Source organism: Sapajus apella, unplaced genomic scaffold (genome assembly GCF_009761245.1).
Source record: "Sapajus apella isolate SASKATOON/1434 unplaced genomic scaffold, GSC_monkey_1.0 scaffold2, whole genome shotgun sequence".
Taxonomy (NCBI): Eukaryota; Metazoa; Chordata; class Mammalia; order Primates; family Cebidae; genus Sapajus; species Sapajus apella.
The window spans coordinates 65,508,253-65,524,125 of NW_022436942.1; the positions used below are offsets into that span (position 1 = coordinate 65,508,253).

Here is a 15,873-nt window from a genome sequence, read left to right on the forward strand (position 1 = left end):
ATCAGTCATCATCAGAGTGGACAGTGCTTCTCAAGAGCCACCCAGAGCATTTTAGCTAATTAGATCATTAATTTTTAAGAGACAGAGTCTCTCTGTATTGTTCAGGCTGGAGTGCAGTGGCTATTCACGGGCATAATCATAGTACTGTATAGCCTCGGATTCCTGAACTCAAGGCATCCTCCTGCCTCAGCCTCCAAAATAGCTGGGACTACAGGGGCATGCCACTTTTCAGAGCATTTTGATCTGGATCTCAGATGCTGCTACTCAAAGGTTAGGAAGTCTGTGGAATGTCCACTCCAAAGGAGAGGAGGTTTGGATTATCTGCACTTTTGCTAGTTCTACAGAACATAGCCCCTTAGTCAGCATCCCATTGGCCCAGAAAGAAGGGGGCCACCGTCCTGGACTCCTTGCACCTTTCCCCATAGAGAGCCTTTCTGGAGGAACCTGTGGCCCAGCCCCATCAAGCTCTTTCTGAAGGAAAATACAAGTGCAGAGGCTCAAGCCCCGTGTGCTCAGCTGTCAGTCTGTTCCGCTCCCACCCAAAAGAGGTCGTCCCGTGTTGTGCCAGGTTCTTGAAGAGATGAGGCCTGCCCCGTGAGTGTCATGCCTCTAGACAGATTTCCTTCCGTTTGTGTTTTTACTCTGCTGAAAGTTTTCCACTGAAAGGATGGTCACAATCAAAATCTTCATGTATTCTGCTCACAGGTCCTCTGTTATGGATCTTAATCACTCATCATGTTTTCTTAAAAATCTCATTTTAAGGAAAGGAGAAGTGGGAGGTTATTGATTGTACATCGTATATCAAAGGAAGCTTCAGTGTGTTTTCATTTGGGTGAAGCGATGGGAAGCATGTGTTGATGCAATAGTGCCCAAGAAACAGGGAGCTTGCGTGTGTGCATACACGTGTGTGTGCCTGTGTGTGTGTGTTGCATGTGTGTGTGCCTATATCAACTCAGCAGAACTATCAGAAATTGGATGCATGCCATAGCTTCTGAGTTTGGGTTGAGTTTTGATAGATAATATTTGCAGACTCTCATGTAGGCAATTCTAACATCTTCATAGACTCCAGCCTCCTTATCCATGGAAGCCCCATCCTGTGTCACATTCAAACACAAACCATTACCTTTATATTTCTAGCTAGAAAAAAAATTGGAATGATTTTGCTTTTGTGGGATGTTTTTTGCTGTGTTGATATCATACTTATTTTATGAGGGCTCTGATTTCTCTGCCATTATCTTGTATCCTCAGGAATTCTTGCAAAATGAGAAACATCTAACCAGCCTTTTTTTCCTCCAATGAAATTGTTGTGAATATTGAAGTCAACAATTCCTGATGTTGTCTTCACATTAAGCCTGTTAACCACTTAATTACACAGTTATTAATTCTGACTTTGCAGTTTTCTTTTCATGTGTTAGAGCTGATAATTTTTAAGGTGTTGGGTATTTTCTCGGGCTCAAGAAGGCTCAAGACGGCCCAAGAACTGAGTTGCTTAGTGGAGGAAAAATGGTCTTGTGCTTTTGACATAAAGAAACCCAGGTCAGACTGGTCTCAGAAAGGTCACTCTGAGAGTTTCATTCACTGACTGAGGCATCTCACACGTATTCAGATGCCTACACACTCACACTGTGCAGTGGTACGCAGTTGTTAACAATAAATAGAATGTAGTGCAAAATTTAAATAAAACCAAACAGTGAGCCCTCTCCTGCCTCTTCCCCCTTCCCTGTAGATGATACTGTGTGTTGTCTAGGAATCTGGTTAGGAAGATGTTTGGGTTCAGAGGTCTGGAGGTGGGGAAGGGAACAACAGTTGGTGCCGGCAATGTGACTCCTCGTTTTTTTCAGTTCTCTGGTCCCTTTTCCTGCAGCCCCATGAAGCATCCATGCAACCCTTGGGGAGTTGATTAAGTGGCCAACCATTCCAATTTAGAGAGAAGAAAAAAAATGAGCACCAGGCAGGAATAAACAAACAAACAAACCCTCCTGGGAAATTCACCAGAGATCTCCCAGGATGGAGCCCTTTTCTAGCTAAGTCACTCTACAATCTGCATGTCCCCAGGTATGTTTTCCAAAATTTGCCAAATGCTTACAAAAATTAGGAATTTGATGAAGAGAAACAGAAGGGCAGTGTGAGTGCCTGTTCTTGGCCAGGCTGGTGCTGGAGAGACAAAAATGAATACAATGCAGTTGGTGCCCTTGAGAAGCTCACACCATTACTCAGTTCTAGGATGATGTGAGCCATAATGCAGGCTGTAGACAGCGGGCCGTGGGAAGGGCTGGGCACAGGCTCCAAGCCTTGTCACAGGTTGCTGGGAGCTCTGTGAGCAGAAGAGCCAAGGATGCGCTGTTAGCACATGCCGGAGTGCCGTCATCTGCGATAGCTGGGCCACGCCAAGCTGCAGGTGCGGACCCAGATTGAGTAACCATGGCTTTGCTCCTGACATGCTGTGCTCCCTCCATCCCTGTTCTTCTATGCCAGTGTAGTGGGGACTTATGAAGCACCTACCTTGTGGCAGGCTTTGTACCAGGAGCTGAGGGTCAATCTGGAGCCAGGGAGTTGGCAGTGAAAGAGAATGCCACTGCCCCAGCCCCGTGAGTCTGTCCAGGAAATATAGACATTGACCAAGTCAGTGCAAGACTGAGGGGATAAGAAGAAGGGCGTGCAGGGTTCCACCGGCCTCAGTTTCTTCAGCTGTTAAATGAGGGAGGGAGTTGGGCTGTCGGCGGTTATCAGACTTAATAGTGATCCCTTTGTTTGTTGTGCAGTCTTTCTGGGAAACTCAATATATGAAACATTAAAAAGCAGAATTGTTTGGGTCTGATCAGCATAGGTGGATGCCACTGCCTGATGGAACCCAGTTTGAAAACCAGTGGATGAAATGATCCCAAAGGAGCTGGTATAGTTTGAATATTTGTCCCTGCCCACATCCCTTGTTGAATCGTAATCCCCAGTGTTGGAGGTGGGCCTGGTGGGGGGTGTTTGGATACCTCATGGTTTGGTGCTGTCTTCGCCACAGCGAGTTCTCGTGAGATCTGGCCTTTTAAAAGGGTGTGGCACCTCCCCCTCTCCCTGCACCCCACCATCTTGCTTGCCTCTGCTTTTGCCATGTAGTGTGGCTGCTCCCCCTTCACCTTCTGCCATGATTGGGAGTTTTCTGAGGCCTCCCCAGAAGCTAAGCAATGGCAGCATCATGCATTGATTCTACAGCCTACAGAACCATGAGGCAATTACACCTCTTTTCTTTATAAATTGGCCAGTCTCATGTATTTATTAATAACAGTGCAAGAACAGCCTAATAAGGGAGACTTTCAGGAGACTAAGCTGTCCTAGAATTTTGTCACTTCTTGGTGACAGGCCCCTTCCTTTCTAAGTCACTGTGATCCTGTGTCTGGAATCCTGAGTTTTCTGTTGGGTCCAGGGCTAGCATCCTTCTTTGCAGATGGATGCCAGATATTTATTTATTTATTTGTTTGTTTGTTTATTTATTTATTTTTTTGAGACGGAGTTTCGCTCTTGTTACCCAGGCTGGAGTGCAACGGCGCGATCTCGGCTTACCGCAACCTCCGCCTCCTGGGTTCAGGCAATTCTCCTGCCTCAGCCTCCTGAGTAGCTGGGACTACAGGCACGCACCATCATGCCCAGCTAATTTTTTGTAGTTTTAGTAGAGACAGGGTTTCACCATGTTGACCAGGATGGTCTCGATCTCTTGACCTCGTGATCCACCCGCCTCGGCCTCCCAAAGTGCTGGGATTACAGGCTTGAGCCACCACGCCCGGCCGATGCCAGATTTATATTCCTAATTTTTTGGGGAGTAGGGGAGGGAGGGGCATGAATGCTGAAGCTTCCACCTAAGCAGCTCCCCAGAGGATGGGGAGAAGGAAAGGGAGAAGAGAGCTGAGGTGTATTTGGCTTGCTCTATCCTTCTGGCTGTCCAGAGTGGCTCCCAGCTGGAAGGACCATGGTGGTGCAGTTGTCACTGTTACCCCATCTCCCACACTGGCCAGAGCTGCCCTGCTTCATCCCCATGGTCAACCTTCTTACTGTCATCTAAGTTGATCCCTCCTGACACCCCAGATCAGCCCTTCTCTGATATTATTGCCCTATTGACTGCAGGGTCAAGTCCAAGCTCCTCATCCTGGTACCCCCTAATTCCACCTCAGGGGAACCTCTGCTCCTCCCAGGCAAAGCATCCATTCTCCCCATGAACACTTTCATTCCTAATTCCAAGCTTCTACTCAAGTCATTTGCCCACCTGGAATGGCTCCTCTGTTCCCTTGCTATCAGCTTCACTGCTGTAAATCAAGCCCTCCATCTTTCTTGGGGCTGCTCACATCTGAGCAAACTTTTCCTCCTTTGAACCCCTGTAGGCTTGCTGTCTGTAATACAGCTTGGGCAGTGGGTCATGTATGTTCTTTTTCTGTGGGAAGTGTTTAGCTATGGCTATGAGCTGCCTCTCCATTGGACTGTAAGCTCTTCTAGGGCAGGGTTTGAATCTTCCATTTCTTTTATTTAAAAATTTTTATTTTTAGAGGCAAGTTCTCACTCTGTCACCAGGCTGGAGTGCAGGGGCATGATCATGGCTCACTGCAGCCTTCAGCCCCCAGGCCTAAGGGATCCGCCCATCTCAGCCTCCCAAGTAGCTGGGACCACAGGTGTACACCACCACAGCTGGCTGATTTATTTTTATTTTTATTTTTTTATTTATAGAAATAGGGTCTCTCTATGTGGCTCAGGCCAGTCTCAAACTCTTGGGCTCAAGCAGTCCTCCTGTCTTGGCCTCCCAACATGTTGGGATTACAGACATGAGCCACCACGCTCAACCTCTTCCAGTTATTTTGTATATGCTTCCTGTTCTCTACTCAGTGAAGATACTTCTTGGTCAATACTCCCTCAGTTAGAGCACAAACCCATGTATTCACTTAGAGTGTTGTGATTGCGAAAGGTGGCTGGAGGCGAATGTTCCATATTTGACCAATAATAACATTTTATTTGAAAGTACTGGCCAATCTTATGCCACAACACATTTGGCTGCCAGTGTCAGAGACCAAACTAACAATAGCTTAAACAAGGTAGGGAGCTGGTTTTTTCTTTTATAACAGTCCAAGGCAGGTAGGCAGTCCAAAGCTGGGATGGTAATTATGTTAGTCTGTTTTCACACTGGTTTTAAGAAATGCCCGAGACTGAGGAATTTATAAAGGAAAGAGATTTAATTGACTTATAGTTCTGCATGGCTGGGGAGGCCTCAGGAACTTCCAATCATGGCAGAAGACAAAGGGGAAGCAGGCACCTCACAAGGCGGCAGGAGGGAGGGAGAAATGTGAGCGCAGGAAAAACGGCCACTTTTAAAATCATCAGATCTTGTGAGAATTCATTCACTATCATGAGAACAGCATGGGGAGAAACCATCCCCATGATCCAATCACCTCCCAACAGGTCTCTCCCTTCACTCCTGAGGATTACAATTTGGATTAGAATTCAAGAGAGATTCGGGTGGGGACACAGAGCCAAACCTCATCTATAGTTCTACATCAACTCAGGCTCCTTCTGTCTTTCTGCCCTGCCAGCCTTAGCACATGGTTTCCAGTCTCAAGGTAGCCTCATGGTCCCAAGATGGCTGCTACAGCTTCAATCATCACTTGTGCATTTTAAGCAGAACAAAGAGTGACAAAGGGTGGGAAAAAGGATACCTACCAGTGGAGTCAGTCTTTCTTTTAAGCAGTGTCACTGGATGTCTACCTAATAATTCTTCTTATATCTCTTTGGCCAGCACTTAGTCCTCCAGCAACCATATCCCCAAGGGAGGCTAAGAAGCTTAGTTCTTTAGCCACACACAGTGTTCTCACCACTACTACCCAATCAAGTTAGCGAAGAAGTGGGAGAGAAGGGAAATTGGTTAAGTCGCCAACCAATAGTGCTTACTGTAGCTGGTTAATGGACCTATTGTGTTTCAGACAGAGTAGGTGCCTGTCAGAGAAGGCAATGAAAATTTCCAGTCCCCGCTTTGCAGTTTTTTTGCCACTGAATCCCAGGACATTGGGGGTCAGGTTTCGATAAGACCTCATCCCCAGACAAGTGATCACCCTGAGCCCCATAAATCACTGAACTATAATTGACCTCATGGAGGGATGATGACTGACACCTATGTCATGGCCAGCTCATCACCGCCCACTGAAGAATGGTCTTGGCATTTTCCAGATCATGTTAAAGATTTGTTAAAGCAGAGGTAGAGCCAGAATAGCCTCTGTATTAAATTTACTGTCCCTAGTGCATGATAATAAACGTACTCTTGAGTCCATGCAACTTTGAGCTTTAACACAGGTTTAATTTAATATTTCTGTAGGTTTTAATGTAGCACCTTGATTAATAAGAGTGACTTCTTGTTTTTGAAAATGATTGATTTGCTTTTAAAATCACCCTGGTGGGAAAAAGGGCTCTAAAAGAAATTAGACTTGGATTAGAAAGCACTCAGCCTCGTAACTTTATGGCCAGACCAGTGGAAGACAACCATTTTCCAGCCTGGTCCTTCATCCAGGTTTGCAAGATACAAAGCTGGACACTACCCTTGCTTTTACTGTTGCTCAGGAGGTTCTTTCTACCTGGAAGGAGAGTCCCTTTTCACCCAACTGAAAGTGTTCCCTTTTCAGGTGATTTAGTGTGTAGAGAAGAACATAAAGTATAATATCATGGACTACCTCAGGGTTGAAAAGATGGGCAAAGTAAAGTGTGATAAAGGCAAAAGACTCTTTACAAATAAGTAGACACCTTGATGGGCCTGAAAAATGGATCTCCAAGGCTATTCATAAGGCAAGTGGATGCTCCATTCTCTGGCTTTGGAGCTCTCTATGAAGAGAGAGTTTTATAGGAAGTGCCCAGCAAAGAGAATTGGAAGGAGGTTTGTTTTGTCTTTGGATAAAATGGGCTTGGTATCTTTAGATCCTTTTCAGTTGCAAGTGATAAAAAAAAATCCAACCCAAACTCACTTAAGCAGAAGTGAGGATTATTGGTTCATGTACAAGAGAAGCCCAGGGACACAGTTGGCATCAGGGGCTGCCCATGCTGACTGTCTTGGACCAGATGGGACCTCCCAACCCTGGAGCTGGGGCTAGGTCAGCTACTCCTAGACCACACTGAGAGTGGAGGAAGGGCTGAATTCCCCAAGAAAAACAAGGAAACCTAGGGAGACACACACACAAAATTGCCCATTGCAGTTGTATTTTTCCACAAAATTTGAACTGACTTTGGGCAGGTGTTGGCAGTAGGGCTTAGCAAGTGGGGAGATGGGACAAAGCCTAGGGAGCTTAAGAGGAAACAGTGCACAGAAGAAATGAATGATGAGCTAAAGAAGCTACCTGGAAGTAAGGAGATGGCTGCTCTTTTCATTGAATAGTTACTGGATTCTAAACATTTTACAAGACATCATCTCAATCTTCAGGGTGATCTCATGAGGTATGAACTCATTTTGGCCTGTTGCACCAATGAGGAAGCAGAACCAGGAAGGTCCATGGATTCGTCCATGGTCTCTTTGTCATTAAGTAGCACAATCAGGGCTCACACCTGGGGCTGTTGAGAGCGGAGTTTGTGCTCATTCCCATCCAGCTGCCCTGCACACCAGGAGGAGTCTGGTAGTGAAAACCCCATGCTCCTGATCAGGGATTCAACTGGGGGCTGCTGAAATAGCTGGTCCTGAAGTCCCTTTTGGTTCTGAGTTTACGATGTAGGGGAATATGGATGATCTAGATTGGGATGGTGGCTAAACTGAGAATACTTTCTGGAAGCACCCCCATTGAGGGGACTTAGGGGGTGTCTAGGAGGAGGAGCATCCAGGGCCAGGAAATGGCCCTCTGTGATGGTCCAAAGAAGGCAACCTCTAGCAGATCTCTTCATTATAAGAGGTATCATCACATAACAGGAAGACCTTCAAAGTGAGTCTGCTCTTAATTTTTTGCCAATAAAAAGTACAATTTTTACTGGAGACAGAGACCTTGGCTTGCCAGACTCTGTCTCTGAATGCTTGGGAGTAAATAGTGAAGGCCAAAGGATGACATCTCCATCCTGGTTCTGCAGGGAATGGAGAAACAGGCCAGGACTTCCTAGTACTAGGCACAAAACTGGGGTATTTTTATGTGATGTTTTTACAGTGACTGTCATAACAGCCAATATCCTTAAAACTTACTGGGAGTAATCATAGTTTTATTTCATCCCTGTAAAATCTTCCATTTAGAGCAGCATATATTATTCTGTAAATCTCCATATAAATGCTACTCATCCATTTTTCACATGGGCCAAGGAGTAGCTTTAGCTGATCACATTTTGACTTTATTTACTGAAACAGTCCTCCTAACTTAGAGAATATTTAATTCAGTACAAACCAATTCCACTCGGCCAAATTGTATTGAGCCAGCTATGAGCCTCATACTATTCTAGGCTAAGGGATCTGAAGTTAAATAAGACAGGGCAAGTTCCCACCTTTGAGGATCTTTCAGTTAACTATTGCTGCATAACAACTACCCCAAAAAGTAGTGGCTTAAACAACCATTTAATTGTCTGCACCAGGAACCTGGGAAGGGCTCAGCCAGGTAGTTCGTCTGTGATGTATGTGGTGTCAGGTGGGGTGGCTGGGGCTGGAGGACCCATTCCCGAGATGGCTTCTTACTCATATACTTGGTGCCTTGATATGTTTCGATCCCCCTCTTTCTATATGGCATCTCATCTTCTAAGGCCTCTCCATATGACCTGGGCTTCTTACAGCATGGAGGTATCAGGGTAATGGCTGTTTTTACATGGTGGCTGGCTTCCAAGAGTCAGGAGTTAGAAACTTCCAGGTCAGTTAAAGGCTGCATTCAAAACTGACAGTGTTACTTTCATCGTTGGCCAAGGCAGTCACAGGGCTGCCCACTTTCAAGAGAGTGGGAAGAATCCCATCCCTTGATGGGAGAGTAACAAGGTCACCGAGCCAAAAAGCATGTGTAAAGGGATAAATTATTTACCTCTTTGGAAGAATGCAGTTGGTCACAAAGGACATCCAGATGTGCAGTTTAGTAACGTATAATGCAGGGTGGTACCCACAACAATGAAGCACCAGCAAGCTGAAAGAGGAGCCTAGAGATGGAGGAACAGGCTCGCCAGTGGGCTGGGGTGGGGAGAAGGTACAGAAGGCTTCAGGAGAAAGAGCAACCAGGGGTTGAAAGATGGGTTTTGAAAGATGAATAGTTTATGCACTTTAGGGAGAGAGAACTGCGGGTGGGAAGGCATGGTGGTGGGGTCCTCATGGAGGCTTTACCCAGAAAGTCTCCCCATACTGCACTACTTGTATTTATATATATTAATGTGTGTGTGTATGTGTGGGTGTGTGTATGTATGGATGTGGGTATCTACACATATGTGTGTATTTACATATGTATATAGAAATTATATACATATATGTATATACCCATATCTACACACACACACACACACACACACACACATATTTTTTTAATAGAGACTTCCATTCAATCTTTCATTCAGTAAATATGTCCTGAGCACCTATTGTATATGCCAGAAAGTATTCTAGGTGCTGAAGATGTGATGGTGAAGAAAGCAGAAGCAGTCAAAAGAGGCCTGTTCATGCCTGGTCCAGTGGCTCATGCCTCTTATCCCAGGCTGAGGATAAGAGGAGCACTTGAGCCCAGGAGTTGGAGACCCGCCTGGGCAACATAGTGAGACCCTGTCTCTACAAAGAAAATTTAAAAATTATGCCAACGTGATGGTGTGCCCCTCCCCTGTGGTCCCCACTACTCGGGAGGCTGAGATGGAAGGATTTCTTGAGCCTGAGAGGTTGAGGGTGCAGTAAGCCTTGACCGTGCCCCTGCACTTCAGCTTGGGAGACAGAGTAAGACCCTGTCTCAAAAAAAAAAAAAAAAAGACCTGTTCATGGTCCCATGTTCTGTGATGGAGTCCAGCAATAAACATTGAAATATGGAATGTGATTTCAGGTAGTACCAAGCGATAAGGCAGGGCTTAGCCAGGGATGCTATTTTAGACAGGGCACCTGGGAAAGCCTCCCTTGGGAGGTGACACTTGAGCAGCAGTGAGGGGGGCCCTGGGCAGAGTTCCAGGCAAAGGAATCAGCTTGTGAGAGGACCTTGAGCATGAGCATATTTGAACCGTCTTGGCACTTAGCTTCCATCTTGCACTGTGGTTCTCTCTGTACCTGTAAACCTGCCTTGTCACTTTGAAGGCTTTCTGAGGTCACACAGTTAGAGCTCAGTGCCCTCTACTCAGTCTTAGCCACAGAGGAGGGCAGCTGCAGGTGGTGGGTGGTCAGCCTCCATGCCTTGAGCTCTGGGGAGGTGGCTTCTCAGGGTAAGCAGCCTGTTCTGTCCTGATACCTCACCTCCTGCTGTTCCTGGCACTGGGAGATTTGTTTTCACTTAGGGAGAGCCTGGCCTCATCTACATAATTGTTCTCTGGAAACTGGCTCTTTCCCAAGAGGAGGAATATGGGGCGGTGTTATCACAGTGAGCAATTTCTCCAATAAGGAAGTGTGCTAGGATTCCAGACGGGGAATGATGACTCAGAGTAAGGTGTGTAACAGGTTCTCCAGCTGCCTCATTCACTTATTCATTCACTCTCCAAACATGGATTGAGCATGCAGATGGAAAGGTAGAAGTTCAAATTCAGCTCTGCCGTGTGCTAGCTGTGTACCTCAGCAGGTTATTTAACCTCTCCAAGTCTTTGCTTCTTCAGCTAAAAAATGGGTATAAGTCATTTTTCAGAGTTACGAGGATTTGATGAGAAGTCTTGGAGCTAGGATTGCCAGATTTAGCAAATAAAGACAGAACAGCAATTAAATTTGAATGTCAGATAAATTATGAATTTTTTTATTTAGTATGTGCCAAGTATTGCATGTTTATCTGATATTCAACTTTAACTGTGCATCCTATATTTTAACTGCAACTCTACTCAGGGATGACGATTAATTAAAAAAAAAACAAACAAAAACGCCTTTCTTGGAGGAGCACAGGCTAATTATACATTGAAGGAAAATTTGACTGATGGCAGAGACACAGAGTGCTGTGGAAACATAGGCATCTCCATGTGAGCTCATGAGAAGAATCCAGAGCCACCTTTGCTGATTTCTAGTAGACTTGTCAAATACCCCCAGTGACTGTGGGATTGATGCTGTGAGCACAAGGTGCTAGCACATTGAGTAATACAGATGGTTTAAGTTTGCTTTTCCATTGAGTAATCTGGGAGGATGAACTCTGTTTTCTTCCCTCTCAAGGCAAAGGGTGACCTTTGCTGTATGGGAAACAGGCAATTAATTATTTCTAATTTTCTATAAGCCATTTAAAAATAAAATGAAACTAATTTAGGGGGAAAAGTCATATTGTTCCCTGACTTTATGTAATGTGCGTTTCTCAGATAAAATGGTAAGAATTCATTATTCTGCTTCCCCAGAGGGCTTATGGGTAAATTTACCATGTGCCACACAGGGATCTAATAGGAGGCACACAATTGGCGTCTCTGGCTTCACACTAAAAACTTCCCAAAGCATCTCTTTGGGTCAAGCACCAAGCATCAAAATGCTGGAGCAGACTGGGGACATTTTTAAAAAGGTGGCATCTGCTGGACACATTCTTGTCATCTCTTGTAAATGAGTGCCCTGGTACTGAACATGGTCTATCAGCATTACTGAAGGGTCTCTGTTCTGTCCCAGAGATGGCAAGGGAATATTTTAGATGGAGAGGGTTGTTTTAAAAACCCCGAAAATCTGTTCTGAGTCTTCTTGGTTGCTTTTAGCCACCTCAAGGAACCAACTCCCCGGTGAGGGTTGAGTTTTCCGTTGTGCCGCAGTGATGGGTGGGAAGGAGTCAGCACTAAGGCCTGCGCTAATCAGATTGGAAAAGGGGAAGAAACGGAGCCTGGGGCTGAGAGGGAGGACAGAAGGGGTCCTACAAGGTTATTAAAGGCATTTATTCAATTACAGGATTTGCAGCAAATTACAGTTGATTAGTGCCAGGCACTGTGCTAAGGGGCTTTTCTTTTCTTTTTTTTTAAATTTCTTTTTATTTTTTTATTGTACTTTAGGTTCTGGGGTACATGTGCATATCATTTCCTACCTTTTCAGGGTGTTTTGCTCCTCATTCCCACCTCATGCAATAGGTATCCGTGTGGCCATTTTACATATTGTAGACCCAGAGGGCTTGAGTGTTTTGTGGGGGCCAGGAGGCCACGTGGCTGGTGAGCAGCCCCAGGTCTTCTGATTGCAAAGCCCTTGAGCCTTACCATTGTGTTCCACTGCACTTTGCCATCAGACTTTCTCTGGAGGGAGTGTCACCATTTGCTACAGGTATTTCTCCTCCTTCTGCTTGCTGTGGTGGATGGAGGAATGGCCTGGCTTCTAATGCCCTGCTATGGTTCGAATGCATCCCCCAAGTTTCATGTGGTGGAAACTTAATTCCCAGTGCACCAGTGTTGACAGGTGGGACCTTTAAGAGATGATTAGATCACAAGGACTCTGCTCTCATGAATGGATTAACGCTGTTATCTTGGGAGTGAGTTCCTGATAAAAGGATGAGTTTGGCCCCTTCTCTCTCTTGCACTGTCTCTCCCAGTGTTGTAATGTAGCAAGAAGGCCCTCGCCAGATGCAGCTCCTTATCTTGGACTTCCCAGCCTCTAGAACAATGAGCCAAATAAATTTATTTTCATTATAGATACACAGTCTCAGATACTCTGTCTTAGCAACACAAAATAGACTAAGACAATTCATATCTGTTTGTGTGTGACCTGAGGAAAATCATGGAACTGTGCTAAGGCATCATTTTTCTCAGTAAAATGATGAATCAGGTTGAGCTAGGGGGAGTCTTTAACTGATATGAATTTCTGTGTATCCTACCAATGGCATGACATTCTGTTTCACTCACTCATTCCTTTATTAACTGATTAATTCACTTAATAAATACCTATGTTTTGCCAAGTATGTGCCCCAGATATTGGTGACCAAGCAGACAGTTCCTGCCCTTGCAGAGCTTGGAGTCTAGGGAGAGATGGCTAAGTAAACAGGCTGTGATGACACTGGGTCTGATGACAATAGGGATGTTAGGAGGGCAGGTGCAGGGTGCTGTGGGTACCTCATCTAGGACTTCGTGGGGTCAGGCGAGGCTCTGGTGAAGGGAGGGACATCCAAGGTAAGTGCCAAAGGATGTTCAGGAGTTGTCCAGATTTAGAGGGAACAGTTTGTGCAAAGCGAGGGCACACACGGGGCACTTGGGGAATTGAGCGTTGTGCCAACTGTCTGGATGGAGGCTAGAGTGCAGTGGGGAGGGAATAGTCTGGAGGGAAAAGAGGATGCAGAAATAGAGAGGAACCACATTGTATAAGACCTCAGAGATCCCTGGGAGGAAATTGATGTTTGCTGTCAGGGCAGTGGGCAGGCATCAAAGGGCACTGCTGTGCTAGCTGTTACCCACATTGTGTCCTGCACAAAAGTATCCAACTAATGGGGCCCTTCCACATACCAAGCCATGGGCCCCAGTGCAGGGCCTGGAGCTACCTGGAGGAGGGTGCCTTTTTCTAATTCTTATCTGGGAGACTTAAGAACTGGTGCTGTTCTTGATATCAGGAGAATGATGTGATCATATCTGTGTTTTTCAGGCTTTTCTCTGGCTGCTGGGTTTGTGGGAGGAAGGAATAGGAGGGGATGTAGAGTCGGGGCTGTGGGCAAAGAAGAGATGGTGGGGACTAGGGGAGGCAGTGGGGTTGGAGAGAATGAATGAATCTGAGTACTGAGGATGCTGAGTGGCCTGGATGAACCACCTGGATCTCATGACTTCCTGTGAGTGGGGGAGGTGAGAAAGTTCTTTCGGAAGCAGAAATCATAAATGGAGGAAGAACACAGTGGAGAGGGTAAGTGTTTTGTCCCTGGGCTTCCAGGAAAGCCAGAATTAGGTTTGGTTGCCAACTCTCTAACTCTGGCTCAGACTCTTGATTCAACTGCAAGAGACCCATCAGGTGATGGTCCTGTGGCTTAGTGTCACATTCAAGGCCAAGAGTCAGGAGACCCTGGCATCCAGGTCATGGTAGATGGCTCTTCAGTTTCTGAACAGCATTCTCCCTGCCTCTCTTTCATGATACCCTGATGCTCAAACATGTAAGTGTCTGGCTCTGAGCCCAGCTTGGTGGGGGAGATATAGAACCATATGACACCATCTGGGCCCTCAAGGAACTCACTGGTGGGGCAGTAATACGTGGACAGTTAACCATCAAAGACTACCTGAGAGATGCTCAAGGAATGTTCCAGATTATCAGCTGTGCAGGGAGAGAGAGCACAGAGGATATGGACATGGGATCTGGGATCAGACAGAACTGGGTTCAAATTCTGGCTTTGAAAACTTTCCTAGCTGTGAGCCCAGGCAAATCACATAAACTCTCTGAACCTCAATTTGCCCTCCTGTGAAATGGGGATGGTTATACTTAAATGGTTTGCTTAAAGGATTACATAATTTGAGGCATATAAAGTATGGTGTTTACTCTAGTACAGGGGCCCCCAACCCCTGGGCTGTGGACCAGTACGGGTCCATGGCCTATTCGAATTGGGCTGCACAACAGGAGGTGAGCCGTGTGCAAGCCAGCATTACTGCCTGAGCTCTGCCTCCTGTCAGGTCAGTGGCGGTATTAGATTCTTAGTGGAGCATGCACCCTATTCTGAATTGTGCATTCGAGGGGTCTGCAATGTGCGTTCCCTCCCCCACCTCCCCTCATCCACGGAAACACTGTCATCCACAGAACCGGTCCCTGGTGCCAAAAAGTCTGGGGACCACTGCTCTAGCAGACTAGTAGAGTGTAGCCATTTTTAATAATGTTTAAGACAGGCCAGGTGTTTTTTTTTGTATCTTTGTTGTACAGTTCTGAGTTTTGACAAGTAATAGAGCCATGGAACCAACACAGCAAATACAATACAGAATAGTTCCAGAAACTTCCTCCCAATTCTCTTGTCTCCTACCTCTTTGAGAGCCGAGCTCTTTTCTTCCTTGTGATAATTTGTTATCTCTTAGTTTTTGTATAGCTTTCTTGAGATATAATTCACATACCATACAGTTCACCTATTTAAGGTATACAAATCAATGGTTTTCTGGGATGTTCAGAGAGCTGTACAACTATCACCACACTCCATCTTAGGACACTTTGGCCCCTAGAAGAAACCCCTATAATCTTTAGCAGTCACACTCCCCCAATTCCCTTTGTCTATCTTCTCTTCCCCTGTCCTACCCCTGGCAACCACAAAGCTACTTTTTGTCTCTATGGATTTATCTATTCTGGACATTTCACAGAAATGGAATGATACAATATCTGGTCTTTTGTGTCTGGCTTCTTTCACTGATTACAATGTTTTCAAAATTCATCCATTTCTAGCTGATATCAGTACCTTATTCCTTTTTTATTGCTAAATAATATTCCATTGCATGGATATACCACATTTTGTTTATCTGTCCATCAATTGCTGGACATTTGGGTTGTTTCTGCTTTTTGGCTGTTATGAATAACATTGCTGTGATCATTCATGTACAAGCTTTTGTGTGGACACGTGTTTTCATATGGAATTGCTGGGTCTTATGGTAACCCTGTGTGTCACTTTGTGAGAAACTGCAAGTTTTCCAAAGTGGTTGCACCTTTTACAATATTATGAGCAGCTTATGAGAGTTCCAACTTCTCCACATGCTTGCCAAACACTTGTTATTGTCTGTATTTTTGATTATAGCCATCCTAGTGGGTGTGAAGTGGTGTCTCAGTGGAGTCTCCCTGTATATATCCTTAACCCTGGCAATTCGCTGGTTTATTCCCTGGCCCTGTAGCTTTGCTTGTGAGAAATACGATGGCTGTAATCGTGCATT

The 15,873-nt window shown here is 45.5% G+C and overlaps 1 protein-coding gene and 1 long non-coding RNA gene across 5 annotated transcripts in view; one reads left to right on the forward strand and one right to left on the reverse strand.

Annotated features, from left to right (window-relative positions):
- BTBD11 (BTB domain containing 11) overlaps window positions 1–15,873 on the forward strand; it is a 341,753-nt gene that overhangs the window by 20,652 nt on the left and 305,228 nt on the right. The window lies entirely within an intron of this gene.
- LOC116566185 lies at window positions 1,613–7,268 on the reverse strand. The gene is made up of 3 exons (XR_004275787.1): window positions 7,183–7,268; window positions 4,661–4,665; window positions 1,613–1,623 (listed from the first exon to the last, which is right to left on the reverse strand). It is a non-coding gene; the product is annotated as an uncharacterized LOC116566185 (long non-coding RNA).